The sequence below is a fragment of the Struthio camelus genome, chromosome 12 (genome assembly GCF_040807025.1).
Source record: "Struthio camelus isolate bStrCam1 chromosome 12, bStrCam1.hap1, whole genome shotgun sequence".
Classification (NCBI taxonomy): domain Eukaryota; kingdom Metazoa; phylum Chordata; class Aves; order Struthioniformes; family Struthionidae; genus Struthio; species Struthio camelus.
In genome coordinates, this window is record NC_090953.1 from 8,288,832 (window position 1) to 8,307,959 (window position 19,128).

Here is a 19,128-nt window from a genome sequence, read left to right on the forward strand (position 1 = left end):
GGCGTGCTTGCCCTTTTCCCCCAAGGCTGGATGACCTGTCCTCTGCCTGCTTAGTTGATGGTACTTTAATTCCAGACTACCCAGAATCTTGGCAGAATATGTTAAAACCAAGCGGATAACTATTCTCGGGATGTATTTATCCTTAACCAAGATCAGAGGGATTTTTCCAAAGTTTTCCTTTGAACACAGGGCAGAAGATTTGAACATCTATTTTGGACACTCATATAACAAAGGGAATCTTTTTTTCCAACTCAAATGTAACTTCTTTGATTACCCAAAGGACTGAAAGTCTCAGCCTGAGCTCTCCCTGCTGTAGTGTTCCCTGTAATATATTTGCAGCGCCACCGAGAATCCAAAATCACCTCATCCTCAGTGGAACTGGAAGCAGAAAAGGAGCAATTTTGTGCAAATTCAGGAAAGCATGACTGGATATCACTAGTGATTTGGAGGCCTCCACGGGTTTCCAAGTGGGAGCTGTATCCCACCTGAACCGCTGAAGCTGGACGGCTCCAGTATCAGCGGTATCTGAAAGCTCAGGCAGGGGATGGGGAATCTCTAGTACCCACTGATGGGCACCAAAAGCATTTGCCCCTTTGGGACTTCATGGGGATGACAGCAAGCCATAAAGCTCAGGAGGCTCCAGGCCATGCACAGCTGACAAGCTGGAAAACGCCCACAGCATCCCCTCTACGTCCTCTCCCAAGGTGCGCATGCAACATTAGGCCTGGTAGGGGAGCAGAAGCAACTGTCAGTGTTTCTATTGCCATCTAAAAGCAGCTCTTCTTCTCTCCCTCTGAAATATGGATATCCTGCTAGTCGGTTAAGGACCTTCTTCCTCTGGCCATGGCTGGGGGAAGTGCTCCACCCGGGGTAACTTTCTGCATTGTTTTATTTCCGCAAAGTCTCTGGTGTTCAATTCTCTATAGAGCTATCCCTGTTTGCCTGCAGCCTCCTAGAAACTTCAGCCCTTTTTACCTTTCCCTCCCTCCCCTTTTGGCCCCTGCGCTAATCCCAACTCAGTTCCTGCCTCCACCTAATCCTATAACCCACAGTAAATCCCTTCTCCCTCCCCTCTCTGCCTGTGCCTCCATCCCTATCTCTCGATTGCTGCGTGGGAGGCAAGTCTGGCTGCAGCCTGCAGCAAGAGTCTTATGTGAACGCCCAAACCTCAGGCGCTGACTCCCCTCACGACCTGCCTTGAGCACCCACAACAGCCTTTGAAAGCCACCAGGTCTCATTGATATTTCAGCCTGACCCTCATCTGCAACACTCAGCTCCCCAGCACCGAGGCTCCAAGCGGGGAAAAACTAACCTCAACCCACATCCTGACAGTGCCTTTGCGTTAAAAGTCATCAAGCTATTTTTGATCTGTATAGGATCAGCCTGGTTAAGCAGAGACTAATTGCGCCAGCACAAACTTGTCCTCACATAACTTCATTTTCATCCAGACAGAAGCATTCAAGTAACGGCAACCAAAAGCCTTTCAATATTTAATCAGCTGTATGGCCTGAGACAGCCAGTACCGGCTACCAGCTGCCTCATGCGGAGCAGGCGAGGGGGAGGCAGGCGCCCGAGCTCGCAGAGCCTCCATCCGGAGCGGGCACGCTCTCTCTTTGCAGGCTCACTGCGGCAGAGAGCTGAACGGGAGCCCTGGTTGCTTCAGCCTGGCAGATTGCAAACAGCCGCTCTTTGAAGCCCCTTTATTTTTCATTCCTCTCTTCCAGCTTCTCAGCTGCCTCCTAGGTGTAAATCTGACTTTCTTTCCTATTGGCAGCTTGGAAATTGCTGTGCTCAGCACCCTGTAATCATAAGTCAGCAGGAGTTGAGCTCTCTCCTACCTCTTTCCGGTTTTAAGGCAGCCAGGGTGTAAATCTCAGCTACCGGCAGATGCTCAGCTTCACAGAACTTGGGGTGTGCGGCCACTTGAGGCTTTTCCTAACTTTTTCCCATTCGCTTAGCGCCTATTCTGCATGTGTCAGAGGGGTTCAAGGGACTGGAGGACAGTCCAGCAAGGCTTTGCTTCTCCTTCCCTTCCTGCTGGAAATGCTGGGCTGGAGGCACCTGGGCTGCTAGGCACCTGCTCGCTTTCACACCAGATGCAGCTGCAGCAAAAGCAGCATCTATAATGCTGCACGGTGTCTGAGCTCCTAGGAACAAAAGATCCTATCTTGCAGGCATCGTAAAATAGATACTAATAACCAACACTAAACATTCTTATGTAAAAGAAGTGCCAGACACATATTCAATTATCAATAAATAATAAATACAAGATTCATTGCAATTACTGTGCTCCAATTTGCCACTCTCAGGCTCTGCAAAAGCAAGAGGCATCTCCCGCGCTCCCCAGAGCGATGAGACGTCAGAGCCTTCCCAGTCACCAGGACAGCTAATTAATGGCAGAGGAGATGGCAGGATCTGTCATACACACCCTAGCCCCTCTGGAAATGGGCTCCATGCTCTTTCTGCACTGGTCACAACCAGTCTTTGCTCGCCAAGGCGTTCACAGGAGCCACGCAACCTGTGGGCCTGTATCTCAAAGAGAAAGGCTCCACTGCCAACAGCAGCTAAACACCCAGAGAGGAAACCACTGGGATTTCTCAATCTGGGTCTGTATATAAATCATTTAACACCCCATCTACAAATGTTCTTAATTAAAGTAGACCAGATCCTTGCGATGAGACAGCCTCGTTAAAATATAAATGCAGAGCTGGCCCTGTTTCAGCTGCTTTCATGTGGCATGGGGTCTGGGAGGATGAAGGTACTCTCCCCAAGAAGGGGCTGGTCTCCCTCGTGCCCACTCTGAGTTTTGCTGGCAGTAGGTGAGAGAAATTAGGAGCAGATTTCTTTGCTCGTATGGGAATCAGCTCCCTGTTGTTGCAGGCATTTGGAAGAAAAAAAACACATCACTTGTGTGTTTTTAGCACGAAGCAGCCTTGAAGCCCAAATACCTCCCTTCCTCTTCCTCCCTGTCATCCAACAAGGCACAGAGAGCCCTGTGCTTTGAGGCCCAGCCTACAGAGAACCCTATAGCCCTCATAATAGTCCACGTATCTGTTATTCTGGTATAGATCCAGAGGAATTTTGCTTATTTCACTGGATTTACAGCCCTAGAAGTAAAATCAGGATCCGCCCACCTAGGGATAGCTTGTAAATCTAAGGGAGCTTTTATCCATTAGTATTAGTATCCAGTGTGACAGACTTGCTGTGCCAAGCACAGCAGGAGACAAGATATTTTTGCAAACTTCATTCCCGGCCCCCCAAACCTCACGGCTCCCCAGTCATGACCACGGATGCACCCAATTCGATCTATCTCTAAATTCATACTCTGTGGCTGTGCGAATCCCTCAGGGAACGTGCCTCAGGGAGGACGCAGCTACAAAGCAAAAAGTCAGTGGGCTTTTTCCAAGATTGCCAGTACTTTGTAGCGCTGCTCCATAAATGGGGTTCCTCAAAGAATCCCTCACCACCATCTACACAGGGGTTTTGCTCTAGGAGACAGCAGGAGCCACAGCCTCGCCCAGGGGCTGGGCGCAAGTTCAGGACATTGGGAACCTGTAAGCTGCAATGATTAGAGCAGTTAAAGCTGGCAAATCTGCAGCGGTGTGACCACCTGTCCTCAAGGGCAAGAGGAATCTCCCCCAGGTGAGGCAGGTTTTGTTCTGCTGGATGGAGGGGTTGTGGCTGGAGGGGCTGTGGTAGGAGCAGTCCCTGAGATCCGGCTTTAGCAACTCGTGTCTTGGCAGAGGACCTGCATTTAGCTCTTCACTGCAGAGCTGGAGCTCAGTTCCCAGCAGTAGGTGGGATGTAAAGCACACATATCACACACACACAGGAGCAGACTGCCTGCCATAGCACTTTCTCCATGGTCAAAAGCTCCTGCACGGTTTTTCCTCACCCTCTTATTTTGCAAAACAGACAAACACCCCGCCGAGATCATCTTCAGGCCAGGCTCAGGTCTGGGAAACTCTCAGTGTTGCAATAGTACCCAGAGCCCTCCTGAGTGGAAATGCCACAGCTGCCTTCTCCCCAAGGACAACCGCTCATGATCTCATCTGCTGTCTGCTCAGGAGAAACTGAGGTGAGGGAGGCAGCCTCTGTGCCCTCAGCACAGGGAATCAAAGCTTGAAGGAATCCATCCATCACCCAGTCAAAAGCGGATGAATTGCAGCTTCCTCCAAGCCCATCTCCTGCAAGAGCTGCCATGAATCAGAGCCAAACATTGAGTTTAACTGGAAACACTGATTCATCCAAAAGCAGCTGCCACACAGTCCTCCAGCATCTTCTGTAGGAACCTGCCCAGAGCCAGGCCTGCTGCTGTCTTTACAGAAAAGCGTTTGGTTTCTCTCTTCAGCAGGAGGACAGTGACGTCAAAGCAAGAGAAGGTAGAGGCTCTAGCATGGCTGTGTCCACACATGGGCCATCATAAGCAAATTCTTCACTCATAGGTACTGCTTTAGGGCTCATGTATTCCTCTCTGTTCTTTCCTAGCATCTCCACGGATGCATACAGTATTTTCTGCTCTCCTGGCTGCTCTGCTGCACCCAGGAGACAGCTGCTTTTGGGCATGGGTGACTGATCTCTATGCAAGCAGATAGGGCAAAATGAGATCCTAATTGGATAAAGCACTTTGGGTCCTTATAGCTGAAAGGCAACTGTTGTGCAGGGTTAGTTGTTAGCCACATTAAAGCCTTCAAATTATTTTGGAACTAAGAAGAAGCAGCCTGAACGCTTGTCTTTTTCTTCATTTCTCAGCAAGGAAAGCCCACCCTCAGCTTTGAAAGTGTCTTAGTTTCTCTGGGAAGGCATCAGCTGGGTATCAAGCTTCCACATTTCATCGTCCATCCTTCTCATTATAGAAAAGGGGCACTAGGCATGAGTGACTGTTAAATAAGCAAGGTAGGCTATGTTGTGACCCCAAATCCCTGGCAGGCCTCCACCCTGAGATGTATGCAGTTTACAGACATTACCCTTCTGCTCTCAGGCCTGTGGGGCAGTGGGAGGTATCCTGCTCCCACATATTATTTCATCTCTCCTTGGGGCCTCCTCCCGTTCCGCTTCCCCTCTTTTCTGACAGAGAGGAAGAATTTGGTCATTCCTATTTATTATTACTCTCAACACTGAGTGTCAAAGCAGCCAGCTCCCCTCCCATAAAAGAGGGGAGAAGAAAACAGAACTGGGTGCATTTTAGCATGTCCCATCTTTCTCTTCTCAGGGGGAGCTGTACAAAGTGCTGGCAGATCTCTCTATCTTATCTGTTTAAGCAGTGCAGATAGACTTAAGCTGGTGGACACAGGACAGTTCTTGTCTGTAAGCTACAGAGCCATGTTAGTCATAGTATTAGCCTATTATTTAGAAAATAATTTAGATTAAGGGCCAGAACTGCCTTACATTTGAGGGGTCAGGTAGAGGCATCTTGGATCTGTATCTGATTTCTCTTAGTTTCTTTTGCTGTGGCCTGGCTCTTGGGCTGGAAGGGATCATAAACAGTCAGCCCTACTCAATCTCTTCATGTCACTCACAACTTTGTGGACCTCTGCTATACCTCTCCATGTCTATAGTCATATCCTCAGATTTGTCACACCAAGGTGAGCAGAAGATAACTTCTGAAACCAATAGCCTCTCCATTTTGATGAGACAGATATTAACATTGTAAAGTGTCCTCACCTTTTCCCCCACCTTCATGCAAGAAAAACCTTAATTTCTTTTTCTTCTCTGGCACTAAGACCACCTAGAACACGCACAGGTGAGCTAGTTCATCTTAGAGATGAATCTCTGCTGTGTAATCGTAAGCATCCACTAGGACAGTGCTAGAAGAAGAGAAGATTTATCTTAAAGTGGCCTGAACTTCTGACTCTTTTGCCCTGGTTCTTCCCCCTCTTTTAACCCAGTCTCCATTTCTAATTCATCCCCATCAAGGGAAGTTGTAAGGCCACCTTGGGGCCCCTCTTTCTTTTGCTCCCAACACCAATACGTTTCCATTGACATAAACATGATCACAAAATCGTGACTGCACTGGAAGAACAAACAAGCTGAGCAGATGGGTTGTGCGGGAGGAAGACCTCATTTAAAACGCAAATAGCTGGTGATAATTTAGCAGATGTGGCAAGAAAAATCTGGAGAGACAAGAATGATGTGACTGAATTCCAATTTCAGTCAAATAATGTGGAAGTTTTCCTGGCTACGAGAGGTTTCATTTTCCATTTCCTTGATTGCCTTGATACCTCATCTTGAAGAGATAATGACAGTGATGCCAAGTGTCTTCACAGGAGTGGTCTGGAGTATTCTTCATTTAGAACCTCATATGAGTCCCTTCCCTTCCCTTACCAAGTGCATTCGTCCCTTATAACCCAGATGTCCATAAGAAAGGACTAACGCTCAAACAAAGGACATGATTATTCATTAATTCTGTAGTGCATTCAATTCTGTTTCCATCCAGAGACAAAGACTTTAGGATCTGTCCTTCACTTCCCTAATAGGAAATCAGCACTTCTCAGGAAATATCTTGGGGATGCTATAAAAATCTATATATCTAGCATACTGTAACATTCATTTGGCCTTCCAATTTCACTTTGGCAGTTGAACCAAAATTTCCAGAGATGGGAATGATGATTTTCTCTTTGCAAATATTACAAATTCGTTAATTACAACAGGGGACATTAACCTTTCAATACATTTGCATTTTCGCAGGGACTTGGAAAGTGCAGTTACCCCTGGCCAACATCTGAAATTGAACCTGGGAGAAAAGCAAAGTGCACACAAATGCCCAGCAGATAGCAAAGATACTCTTGCACTGACAGTCTTTCAGGCTTTAGAACATAATTGATCTAGCGAAACAATTTATAGAAATCTCTGGTGCTCAAAAGTGTTTTTCCAGTAAACAGAGGGAGGATTTTCAACCATTTGAAGCAAACCTTTGTGTTTTGGTTACAGGAAGCAAAGGCGGTCCTCTCTAAGATTTTCTCCCAGATGCAACTATCAACCTCCAAAAGACAACAAACTCAGAGGTTCCTGCACCCTCTCTTCCTTGCACAGTGCTGAGATTCAAAGACACACAAAGCCCCTTCCACTTTCCTGTGTTCACTTCACTTACTGTTCACGAGATACGAACTCTGTACAAAAGATCGTCACCCTGAAACACACGTGAAACCTAAAAATCCCAGTCCAAATTTGCTGCTTGGGAGAAGAGGGTCTTTACCCTAAGATTTAGCATAACTGGTGCTTGAAACCCCAAGGTCGCTCTGGAGTCAGCACTACAGCTGGAGCACCCTGCTGTAAGTTTCACTGTATCTAGCAACAAGGAGGAGGAAATGTGTGACTCTGTAGCAAGTGGAGGTTTCTGCATGTGTATTTCAGAAAAGGAGTGTTTTTATAAACAGTTTTCTCCAGGAGCAGTTTTCAACTGTGCCTCTCCAGAATGCAGAATTTGTGTTGGTATCACCAACCAAATGTTTTCAAAAGCTTTCTCTCACTAAATAATCTTAGGTACTACTAGATCAAAGCACCAGCTCTGGGGTGGAAGAGAGGTCTGTCAAGAACGTCACAGCCTTGTACCTATCATCAAAATTTCCGAGGCTTCATCGCTTCATTTTTCCTTTGTTTTCTGTTATCAAAGGTACATTCTGTACAGACCTTTGTGTATTCAATACAGCCAGGTTGCCAAGGCTGCTCTTAGGTTTAGTAGCCGCTGTTGCTTCTTAAACAAGGGTCCCCCTGGTATAACTGCTTTGTTATCACTGAACTAAGGAGCAGGACCCCTTTGGCCCTTTTTGCAAGTCCTGTGAGTTAAACCATCTCACAAACCTCGCATTCAGGAGAAGCCTATCCCAGGACGTAACACAGCCCACGGTCCAAGCAGCATGTGGTCCAGCCTGACTCTCATTCTTCCAACCCTCTTTATCTGCCCATCTATATCCTTAAGTTATTCTCAATGCCCAGGGGACTAGTTTCAGGGAATAATGCAGTTAGTTTCATTTCACAAGGGAGAATGATTATTGTCTAGAAAGGTTGAGGGGCTTTATCTACCCACAGAAAGGCAAGAATCCGTGAATGCCCTTCCAAAACTCCTGCAGCAAACAGCACGGGACAGAAACAGCAGCTTTCCCGCAGCTGCCCAGCCGGGACCACCCCAGGGAGCGCACTGCTGGTGTTGGCTGTATGCTCTGAATGTAACCCGGGCCAAACTGGAAACAGTGTGGAAAAAAAGATGCAGAGTGGGCGATGAAGCTGAGTGATGTGAGTTAAAGCTGCTCCATTTGCCTAGGCAGACGCATTGCCTGATCTGCTCAGCTCCCAGCCGTTCACTAATAGCCATTAAATTGCTTTGATGAGCACTGACCCCTCGAAAAGCTTCAGTACAAATCAAACTGACTTTGCTCCTTTTTTTTCCTGTCTCTATTTCAGCTCCCCTCCCTTTGCCTTTTACCCTGGTAAGCCCTTTTACCCTTATATCCCGACTGACTGCCCAGAAAGGGACCAAAGAGAAAAGCGTATCTTACCAGAACTAGGAAATATTTCATCACAGCCAGTCACCAGTCATTCCCCCTCTTTCTAGCCCCTGCAGCAGCTCCTGAAAGGGGTCGCCCCTTCCCGCTAGGATGTCACACGCCGGAGATTAGAAGTAAATGCTCTGCAAGCCGAGCCGATCATCCCGCTGCAAACGCACCCAGGTACTGAAGCACGAGCAATGGAAAAGTCCATCCGGCAGCAGCAAACACATGCGCACGCACCCCCCCACCGCCACCGCCACCGCCACCGCCGAGCACGAGGAGCGCGGAGCGGCTGGAGGCAGCGAGGGAGAGCAGATGGCGGGGGGTGGCTCTGGGAACCGGGCAGCGGGAGATGCTAAAGTGACAGATGTGTTGACTTTAAGTTACACAGGAAATTGAGGATGTTCAGCACAGGGAAGAAAGACATTAACTCACATTAAAAGCAATGACTTTCCATGGTCTTTCCCTTCCTTGGTCCCTCTCTTCCACACTGGCTTTCTCTGTCGATTTCGGGCTGTAGCCTCACACACAGAAGCAAGTCAGGGTTTGCACTGACTCTACCTGTCTGTCTGAGCAAAGCTGGTGCTGCAGAGCCAGCCAAGGTGTTTCCCTTCCTGACCATGAGTACAGAGCTCAGCCATTTATTCCCTGCTCATTTAAGTGACATCTTCTAGATGATGTGGGGGAAAGCAGGAATGCCAAACCACAGGAGACACCTTCAATTTGTCATTTCTGAGGACAAGAAAATGCAATAGGATCTAAATCCCTATTTATGTGACAAAGGATAAGCAGCAGAGAGTAGAATGAACTGATTTAAATGCAGGAAAAATAATGTGCTTTGGTACACTTTGCTTCCCCGTGAGTAGACCCTACCTTTCACCAGCTTAGACAAGGGTGGTCTGGAGGATGGCAGCTAACTTGCGAGGGTCTGCAGGGTGAGCATTGAGAGGGATGCAAACACACTGCTCTAGGACTAGGTAACAAGACCTCCAGTCAGCAGGAAAATGCAAAGGGAATTGAGGAAATCAAAACCTGCAGTGATTTCTCAGTGAAAATCTGGAAAGCTCGGTAAAAGTGAAGGAAAACCACACTAGCTGTCAGATGAATTCTGATTTCTAGAGCTTAGGGAGGAAAAATAATGGCTCCAGCACAATCTAGATGCACAAAATTAGGGATAAAAACTCTCAGAGTCTCTCAGACAAGTACTCTGTCCCTGTTTTGGAAGCAGATCTCTCTTTTCCGCTGTGCCTTCAGCACAGGGAGGAAGAGCCCGTTTGGCATCCCTGAGAAAGGGGTGTCTCAGTTGCAGGCTAGACACAGCACAGCAGGATATTTCTCATCCTTCTCCCCAGAGCTTCGTCCCAAAGCCCAAGTGTAGGGGTGATAAGAACATCTTCTCTTTGGTGTGCTCGAGTCTCCTTGGGCAGATTGCTGACAGGGCTTCTGTTTTCTAACAGCTGTGCACTAGATGAAGGACAGAAATCTGCCCTCTCTAGGTATAGGCACTTGTCCCATGACTATGACTGAGAAGAATATTGAGCTTTGGGTGCAATCCAGTCTACCTCCCTCCTGCCATCCCATTCCCCCCCCACACATACCCATTGCCCTGAGCTGCGATACTGGCCTCCCTTCAAAATGTTAATGCAATATTGACAGTGATTCATTCACATTCCCAACAGATGAACCTGACTTGCATCCCCAGAATTTCCCTTCTGGAGCCAGCCCAAGCAAGTAGGTTAGAAGCATCTTCTGAGATATATCAGCTGCAAATCAAGAAGCTTCCCTTTTTCCAATTGGAGGAACCACTTGAAAAAGTCTAACGAGGATATTATGTTTTGGGAAATTGCTGCGTTGGGTCTCTTGTTCTTCCTTCTACCTGCTGCTGCACTCATTCATCTCTGCAATTATTTATGAAGATCCATGTTCTTTCCTAATTGGAACGCCGTCACGTTCCCTTCTGCACTGCACGTCACTCGTCTGTCACTCTGTGCCTGGGCCCTTAGCGACCTCTTGCAGCGCTTTGCAAGCCTGCCAGCAGCAAAATGAGTCATCAGCAACCTGCCTTGCACTTCCCTCCCTGCCTCCAGCCATGCCCCCTCCTGCTCCGCAGCAGCCCAAGGGAGCGGGGAGGCCTGGTGAGGAGGTTAAAGCAGTCTAATCCCCAGGCTAGATAATTCAGGGAAAGAGGATTATCCATTCTGAATAGAGTCCCTCCCTAAATATAGACTGGCCCTCCCTTTGCATTTCAGCTCGTGTAGCACAGAGACAGGTCCCCAGCACTGCTTTTCCATCCCCACGTAGGGGTTAGCTCTGCTCTCTCTCAAACCTGGGAGAAGCCTGTTGTAACCCATGGATTGACAGTGTAAGAAACTGGGGTCAGCAAAGCAGCAGCAAGACTAGCTCTGTGAAAGCCAACAGGACAGTGGCAAACTCATCCCAGAAGTTTTCTCTCTAGTAACTGCCAAACTCTTCTGGGGAGTCAGGTCAGATACTGTTTTTCTGTATGTTTGGAGCCTAGTGTCACAGTCCCTAACTAGGAGACATTGCAATGTGTGCTGGCAACACGCTGGGAGCCTGGAAGGGCAGATCGTCCTACTGCAGGCTGCTGTGATGGCCGCGGTCCCCCCAGGAGGCTCAGCAACACAACGCGACGCTGCAACCTGACCTCACTCCTCTCCTAGCAATGCCCAGGCTCCGACTTATCCCCTGCTGCTGGTCAGACAGATATCTACTAGGTAGTTACTGAAAAGGGAAAGGTATAGGTAGTGTATGCCCTCCCTGCTGGCCCCTCACAGAGAGAGAAACAAAGTTGGGAGCTGCTGAAGGTGTTACTGACAGCTCAGCTGCTTGGTCAGTAGTGTCCTTGCAGAGCATGCTTTTCTCCTCACCCTTCTCTCATTTTCCAAAGTGCACCTCATTCATGTTCCTCCTCTCCTCTTCCCCCTCAACGGCTAAGGTTGGACACAGGCACCTCAGGCTCCCTTTCCACACAGTGTCTTTATTCAGCTGTTACAGCTCCTTTTTTGTTTTTTTAATTTCTTATGGGACTTTCAGTCACCGTAACACTAAAGCACTCATTAGCATGGGAACAATTCCATAATCTTTTCAGAAGAGAAAGCTTTTAGAGGTTCAGCTCACAAGCTGGAAAATTAATTTGGAGACCTGACAGTGCAGGAAGCAGATTTTCGCAGCGGTCTTTGGCTTCCCCAGCAGGACTGTTAGCGTCCCCAGGACTTTGTAGCAAGGCCAGCACAAGGCCATCCATGGCAGCTCTGAGCAGCTGAGGAGGTGTTGGGGAGGCTGGCATTTAGCGTAGGGAAGGGAGGGGGCCTGACCCATGCTGCATCGAATACACGCTGTACCTCAAAAGCCAGTCCTGCCTCACCAAGTTGTGTCCCACAGTGTGCTTTACAGGCTGGATAGCATCACTGCAGATCATGGGGGACTTTTGTGCCTTTTTCATCCTTCTTGCTTCACTTCACCAAAAGCAATGCTGATCGCTCAGAGGATTTTACGAGCAAGGAAGGAACACTTTGTCAGCATGATGCCTTTTTCCCTGCAGATAGAGACCGGATGAATTCTCTCTTTGAAACTAAATCCATGTACCCTCTGCATCAAATACCAGGTCATACTCTACTACTCTTACCATGGGCTTTTTCATATTCATTTTTCTGCAAGTCCATGACCGCACTTCCAAAAGTTGATGCCCATGCCCTGATAAGCAGCCAGCTTTACAGTGACCATCTGCAAGGCTGCCTGGCTGCCTTTAGGGGAGCACCTAGCTTTGCACTTATAGATGGGTGAGCCTCACCAGAGCCTGGTGTGAGAACGTGAGTCCATCTCCAGCTCACCTCCCTGAATACACGGTTGTCAGGTTTCCTGTTCCTGTTTCCTTCAGAAATGTCCTAGAATATAGATGGATGCAAATAACCTATCTATCTGCTTCATGATGCAGAACCCTCTGGACTGAGCAAACTACGTGGGAAGTCTGATGAGCCCTGTGTTTCCTGGTGGCTGCTCTCTCTTTGCCTGGCTTTGATACTCTGGTAGAGTTCCTCCAAGCACTCACATTATGCGTTTGCACAGTCATGTCAGGAAAAACAAAGGTGCCATTGCAGATCTGATCTTCAGCTGCATTCATCTAATGCCAGAGGACATGCCTTCCCCGCATGGCCCAAAAGAGGAGTAGAGACCTCAGGATCTAACTAGGACCTCGTGGAGCTCATGAGACTCAGGGCCTCCACATAGGTGACGACAGCCCACTGCAGATCTCCCAGCGGAGAGGGAAATACTCCCTTCTTCTTTCTGTTGAAGGGTGTAAGAGGGCTCTTCCATTCAAAAAAAGGTTCTGAAGAACTCTGAACGGCTTCCTCCTCTCACAGTCCTTCCTCCAGATTATGCAGTAGGACAAGATAATCTGACTTTACGGATGGGCATCCCACAGAATAAAGTGCTAGGGCTGCATGTCATTTATGGCAGGGGTGCTAAGGTGTATTTTCAAATGAAAAGTAGCCATGTGACTCAGTGCTTTCACCCTGAGATAACCAGTGCAATGTTCTCTGTATTCAATATCTGGCTAGCCAAGCCAGAGAATTAACTGTTTTGCTCCCTCTTCCCCCACCTGATAATACTGGGGAGTTGAGGAGCTGTGAAACAGCAGTTTTCATGTCATAACTTACTCTTGTCCTGCCAGTAATTTCTGCCTAGGCTTTCCATGGCGGCAGATACCTCTAAGCTCTAGTACTGTGCTTAAAAGCACCTGATCTAAAGGCAGCCAGGTTCCCCTTAGCACACAGACAACACTGCAGTCCTCCTCACCTGCACGTTGCAATCACTGGGTTTTTACTGTTTTTTTCCTGAGGCAAGGTCATCCATGGCAAGAAACCTTCTTGTGGATCCAACTCCTACCTAGGGTTTTCAACAGGATCTCGGCACAAGGGATTGTATTACTGCAGTCTCACACGCGTAATGAAAATCTCTTGAACAACAGTCGTCCTCTGACATAAAAACAGTCTCCTGAGATATGTATGTCTGGATGTGTTATAGGGAGTACACAGACGCATGCACGTAAGCACAGGAACTTTTCTCACCAGTCCTAGGAGCACCCAAAAACCCATGTCCCACTACAGTCTCAATTCAGGCGGCTTGGGTAGCTCTCAAAATCCTTACTTTCTCTCTACGGCTTCATTTAGCCCTGCCTACTAGAGGTGACTAACTGCAGTTTTTAGTTTTAGCTCCATTTAAGATCTCCCCAAGACTGGGGAGGCTAATGATGGGAGGACAATTAAAATATACGCCGGCAGTGCGGCAAGCACGTGGGTAAGTGGGGGGCCAGGGTGTGCGCGGGTGCATGCACGCCCACGCACAGCTCCTCCGGATGCCTCACGCACCGGCACAGCGGCGCACACCTCCCCTGCGTGCACAGCAGCCCCCTGCCCCCGGCAAACATCTACAAAAACCCTCAGCCCCCGCTAAAACGGCACGATGCAGCAGCTCACTCGCCCTGTCTTCAGCGAGCGAAGGCAGCAGCCAGGCAGCGCAACGGCGTTCGTGTGCATCGCCGCGCCGCCCGTGACTGCTCCGACACCTCCGATCTCATTAAAATAACGGAGTCCCTGACAGTTCCCATCAATTCATCCCGCTGACACAGAGTCCGTGCCCTCGGGCTCCCTCATTTTCAGCAGCATCTTCCTCCTGTTTTATTCTCTGGAGAAAGCCCTTCCCTGCTCCTCTAGCTGGCTCTCTAGCTAGGCACCGAGATCCCGCTGGCTATTAGCCTCCCGGTAATAGTCCCTTGGCTGTTCCCACCAGAGGGGAGGCAGCCACTCGCTCTTACCTGGACCCCCAGCTCTGTGCCGGAGGCGCTGCCGGGGCGGTGGCGGCACGGCGTAGCGCGGGGAGGACGGCGAGGGAGGCTCTGCGCTGGGATCTCCTCTAGCAGTGATGCAGTCCCGCCCGGCGCTGCATCTTAATGCTGCAGCCGCGGGGATCCCGGCAGAGGCAGCGCCGGGCTGTGCGTCCCGCCTGCACCGCAGCCCCCCCGGCCGGGCAGCGCAGCAGGGGCAGCCGGCGGGGAGAGACAGGGGCAAAGCTTGTGGCATTTCATCGTGGTGGTAAAATCCAAGCAGTTGCCACTCTCTAGAAGAGTTCTTCTACATAGGGGATTTTTTTTTTTCTGTAATTCAGGTATGTTTCTAGCTGGAAGTAGAAGCAAATCCCAGCACGGTTGGGCATTATTTTTGTCATCCTTCACCTCTCCACTTTGCATACTAGATACCTGCTATATTCAGGACCTTCTCCCTGGGATGGCTACAGAGCAAGGCTAGGGAAGACGGTGTTTGGCTGCCATGTTTCAGGGATAACCCTGCTGTAGGATAAGCCTGTTCTGTTGAAAGCCAGAACAGCAGCAGCAGGGAAAATTCCAGTGTCCATGCAATTATGTGCTTGCAAAATTGCAAGGGGCTGCCAGGTGGTCAGCAGGCAAGTTCTTCAGCCTGGAGGAAGAAAAGGCTGTGTGGGAGCCCTAGGAGTGACAAGGAAGTAGGAAGGTGGTCCTGCCTGCTGTAATGACTGGAAAACAGAGCACGGAGCGGTCTTCCCTCAGGGCACCAGCATAAGGAGAAGTCCATTCCATCCCCCTAAGAAGAGTAGCTCCATAACTGCTCTTCAAGTGGTCTGCTGCCTCACTGCAGGAGACACTGATGCTGTGACACTGTGTCGTTTCTCAGTCACCACTTGCCTTGTATGATCCTGTTGGAATATTTCAGATGAGCAGGAGTCCAGGTGGACACTCTTTAGAAGCAGGTTGACAGTGTGGTCTTACTGTACCATCGAAATCCATCCCAAACCACTTTGTATTACTAACAGAGATAAACAGATAACTCAAGGAGGTGTCTTACAGAGTTTGTCCATGCTGCAGTCACATTGCAAGGCTGTTACACAGGTAGACACCGCTCTACTAGCTTCAGATGAACTGCCTTGATCCTAAATGTAGTTGCACAGATCTCAGATTGAGCTAATGCCTGAGTATTTCTGCAGAGGTCTGGCACCCTTTTCCCATTTCAATGCAATTAGGGGCACCAGAAATAGCTTGCTTAGGTCAAGATGCGCATTGCTAGCCAGTCTGCTCCCCTGCATGGGACAGCAGTGTGTGCATATTCTGCATGTTCCTAGCAAGCTCCTAACTACCAGAAAAGAATCATCAGTGCTCCAGGCGGCTGTTCACACTGTACAACATCTCCCCATGCAGAAGTGTCCAGATTAATCTGGATAACGGGAGCAGTAAAAACTTTCCCTGGAAGACTTGCATTGCTGCTTCTGATGCCCCAACACCAAGGGGAGTATGGAGCTACAGGCTTCCCAGGAAGGAAACAGGGACTGATTTGCACTGTCGCACAAATGCCTTGCACTTACCAAAGACAGAGAGCAAAGAACTGGGGCTGGAAGTACAGCCACTCATCCTGGCTTTCTTGACCTCTAGCAAGCCATTTCCCTGCTCTGTGCCTCAGTTTCCCCACCTGTAAAATGGTGCTAGTGCTCTAAGCCTCTTCAGAGCTATTGCTACCTACTACGAGCAGCGTTATATAAGCACTAGGAGTTAACATTAATTTGGCTGTTTCCAGGGGTCTTTTCATCATCCCCTCCTGACACACTCTACCTTCTTCCTCTGCCCTATATTTCGCAGCCTGCTTGCTCACCTTCCGCTCATCTGATCTGACTCTCAGGCTCAGAGGTTTTTGTAATTGTTGACAGCAATATAAACTGGGCCTGCAAATTCTCTCTTCATCTAATTGTTTGCTGGTACAGTTTTTGTGACTGCACCAGTAGTACCACTTCTATATACAAACTGTAGGTGTTTTCTTTTTTTTTTCACACTCACTCGTTTAAAAGCTGGAACTTGAATCCGAGGTTTAGCTTTGTTCTCCCTAGTGCAATGCATTAGTTTAATTGCATTTTGCATGTAGAGCAGTGCACTGATTGCTTTGATGCTGGAGCACTTCAGAAGTCAAGATATTACCACCACTCCTGTACATTAAAGGCCTTGGCAAAACGAAAAAGCAAGCCAATCTATCAGTCCCACTTTGTTTGTATGCCACCGCTCATCAGAGTTCTCCAGCTCATTTATTCTTCAAATTCTCCAAATCACAGTAAACCTGCTTGTGTGTGCCAGATCTGCTGCTCCTTGCACGAGTCACGCACAGAAAGGGCAGCATCTTTCACAGTTGCATCTCCCTGGAGAGGGCTTTGGGGTAATCCCGGGGATACTTCACAAGCTCCATTACAATTCCCCTCCGAAGAAGGCTGCCTAGTGTGACACTGAGACTGCAGGTGGTGTGGCAGATTGGCCAAACAGGGCAAATAGCCCTGCTGGGTTTTCCTAGCTCCCAGCAAAGCCCCTGCCTCCACATCTGCATTGCTTATCGTTGCCTGTGCTCAGGTCAATTTGTATTAAATCTCATTGCAGGATCAACAGGGAAGGGAACAATAAATCTAGGAGAAGTTCTTCGCCACTGTGCTGCGATCATCAGTGTTTCTAATTACATCTGCACTCTAGGCAGAGCTGTGAATCTCTGTGTTAATCACTGCCAGCAGGATCCAGGTATCTCAAACAGAAAAGAGCCATTTTTCCCCAACACCATATGGTGCTGGAAGGAAGCTGAGCCTCACAGTCCTCCTGACATCAAAGGCAGCAGGATAGAAAGACCTAAAATCTTTCTATTTAAAGGAGCATATTGATGAAATCCACAGCAACCCAACTGTTACAGAGCTGCAAAAAGTAAATGGAAAACAAAGCTGAGCTGAAATGCATGAGGACCTGGCATGGAGATGGACTAAATGATACGAGCTCTTCCAGCACAGGCAAATACCTGTCTGAGTAAGGCTTGATGACTCAGGCACCTGTGCCAGCACGGTTACGCGAGCAAAGGGGGCTTGGGCTGTCCTTGTGGCTCACAGTGTGCCCCCAGCCCCAGGAAGCAGGGTGGCACCGGGGGATCAGCCCAGCCCAGCGAATGCAGAGCCCCACAGCTGCAGCCAGGTCGCTCTCCCCATCCCTCTCCCATCGCCCTTGCAGTCCACTGCAGCAGCAGGCAGTTTCTCTTCTGACCCCTCACACGAGCAAGACGTGGTCGTTCCCTGCGGCTGCTTGGCAGAAAGGTGCAAACCAGGGGTCCCCTCACCAGCAGCCACTCCGGTGCTTTGGGAAAGGCACACAGGGGATACCGAGGCCAAGTGAGATGTTGAGTGGTGATGGAGCAACTCCTCCAACAGCTTGTGGTCTGTCGAATGAAAGGAAGATAATTAAAGGAAAAGTATGACTCCAGAAACACACAAACAATGCATATTTCATGGCTCTGCTGGAGCCATCGCTCGCACGCCAGGGCACTTGCTGTGAGAAGCACTCAACATTGCATGGTGTTGAGAGACTGGCAGATGAGCTGGCAGCACTTCCTGGCCTGGCTTTCAGGGATGCTGACCCCCCCCACCCACACACCCACACAAACATGCATGTGCATACACACATACATGTACACTCACATGTGTGTGCACAAGTGCACACACGGACGCACACACTCAGGTGGCACTGAGGATGCCAGATGAAGTCAAACTGCAGAAATACAGAAATTCAGCTGCTTCCCACTGCTGTAAGATGTGAAGAAAAATAAGGTTCAGCCCTCTTTAGCAATACTTAACACTACCACTTACTGCTATAGTCTCCAGAGGCCTCTCTCCTGCTCTGAGCCTGCTCTCATAGCCTGCAGAAGAACAGAGATGAGGGCCCCAAAAATAGACAGCTTGGAAGAGGGGGAAAGAGCAAGCTGCCAAGCTGAGACTTGGCTGCTGAGGTACAAAGACCCCATTTGCAGACCAAGATTGTTCAGCATGGCCTAGCCCAGCTCCTTAGCCCTGTGCCTAAGCTGTGCAGAGGGACACAGAAGTGACGAAAGCAAAACTGGCTTCGCAGGGCACTGCAGGCTGGAGCGGGCAGTGGAGGGTCCGTCCAGCCTTGCACCACTGCTGGGGCCGAGCTGCAGTACCCGTCCAGCATCTGCGAGACGTCCTTCCCTGAACAGCAGCCAGGAGAAGCCAGCCTTAATGATCAGCATGAGTTAAACGAGTCTGAGGGATGCCACAGCAAACCCTCCGAGCGGACATGGCTTGGGGGCAGGAGGTTGCTAGCAGGAGACGGACAGCGTAAGTGGGAGATGGACGCTGCAACTTTTCCAGGGCGCGGAGCAGGTGTGCTGCCCTGGCACCAGTCTGCCCGCGGCTCCTCTCCGCTGGGAGGCTGGCGGCAGCCGTCTGGAAACAGCCCGCAACTCCCCCCTCCTTCACCACTTCTCCTAATGAAATTTTGCTTACGAAAGCCAGAATCCGGCCGTAATACAGGGATGAGTCCCAGGCAATGTTGGATTGCATCCGCTATCATACCTGATAAGTAGCATTAGTAATGAGGGTAATGAATACCATATAAAAAGCCATACAAGAGTTAAGTCTAATTACTGTTGTTGCTGCCTGTTTGCAGGCAGATGTAGGGAAAACACACGTGGAAGAAATCCAAATCTCAACAAAACAGCTGTCAGTCAGCTGCGCTGTGGGTCTTGCTGCAAAGGGATTACATTGCCAAGAGCTGCAAACAGGT

General features: G+C 49.2%; 1 protein-coding gene across 4 annotated transcripts in view; it reads right to left on the reverse strand.

Moving 5' to 3' along the window:
* SV2B (synaptic vesicle glycoprotein 2B) overlaps positions 1–14,458 on the reverse strand; it is a 74,688-nt gene extending 60,230 nt beyond the window's left edge. For 3 of the 4 annotated variants that reach the window (XM_009681237.2, XM_009681235.2, XM_009681236.2), the window contains exon 1: positions 8,496–8,731. The gene's annotated coding sequence lies outside the window, so the exon portion shown is untranslated. Of the gene's footprint in view, positions 1–8,495; positions 8,732–14,322 lie in introns of those variants that run through there. The other variant, XM_068958610.1, reaches the window with a different exon arrangement.
* Positions 14,459–19,128: the final 4,670 nt, after the last annotated feature.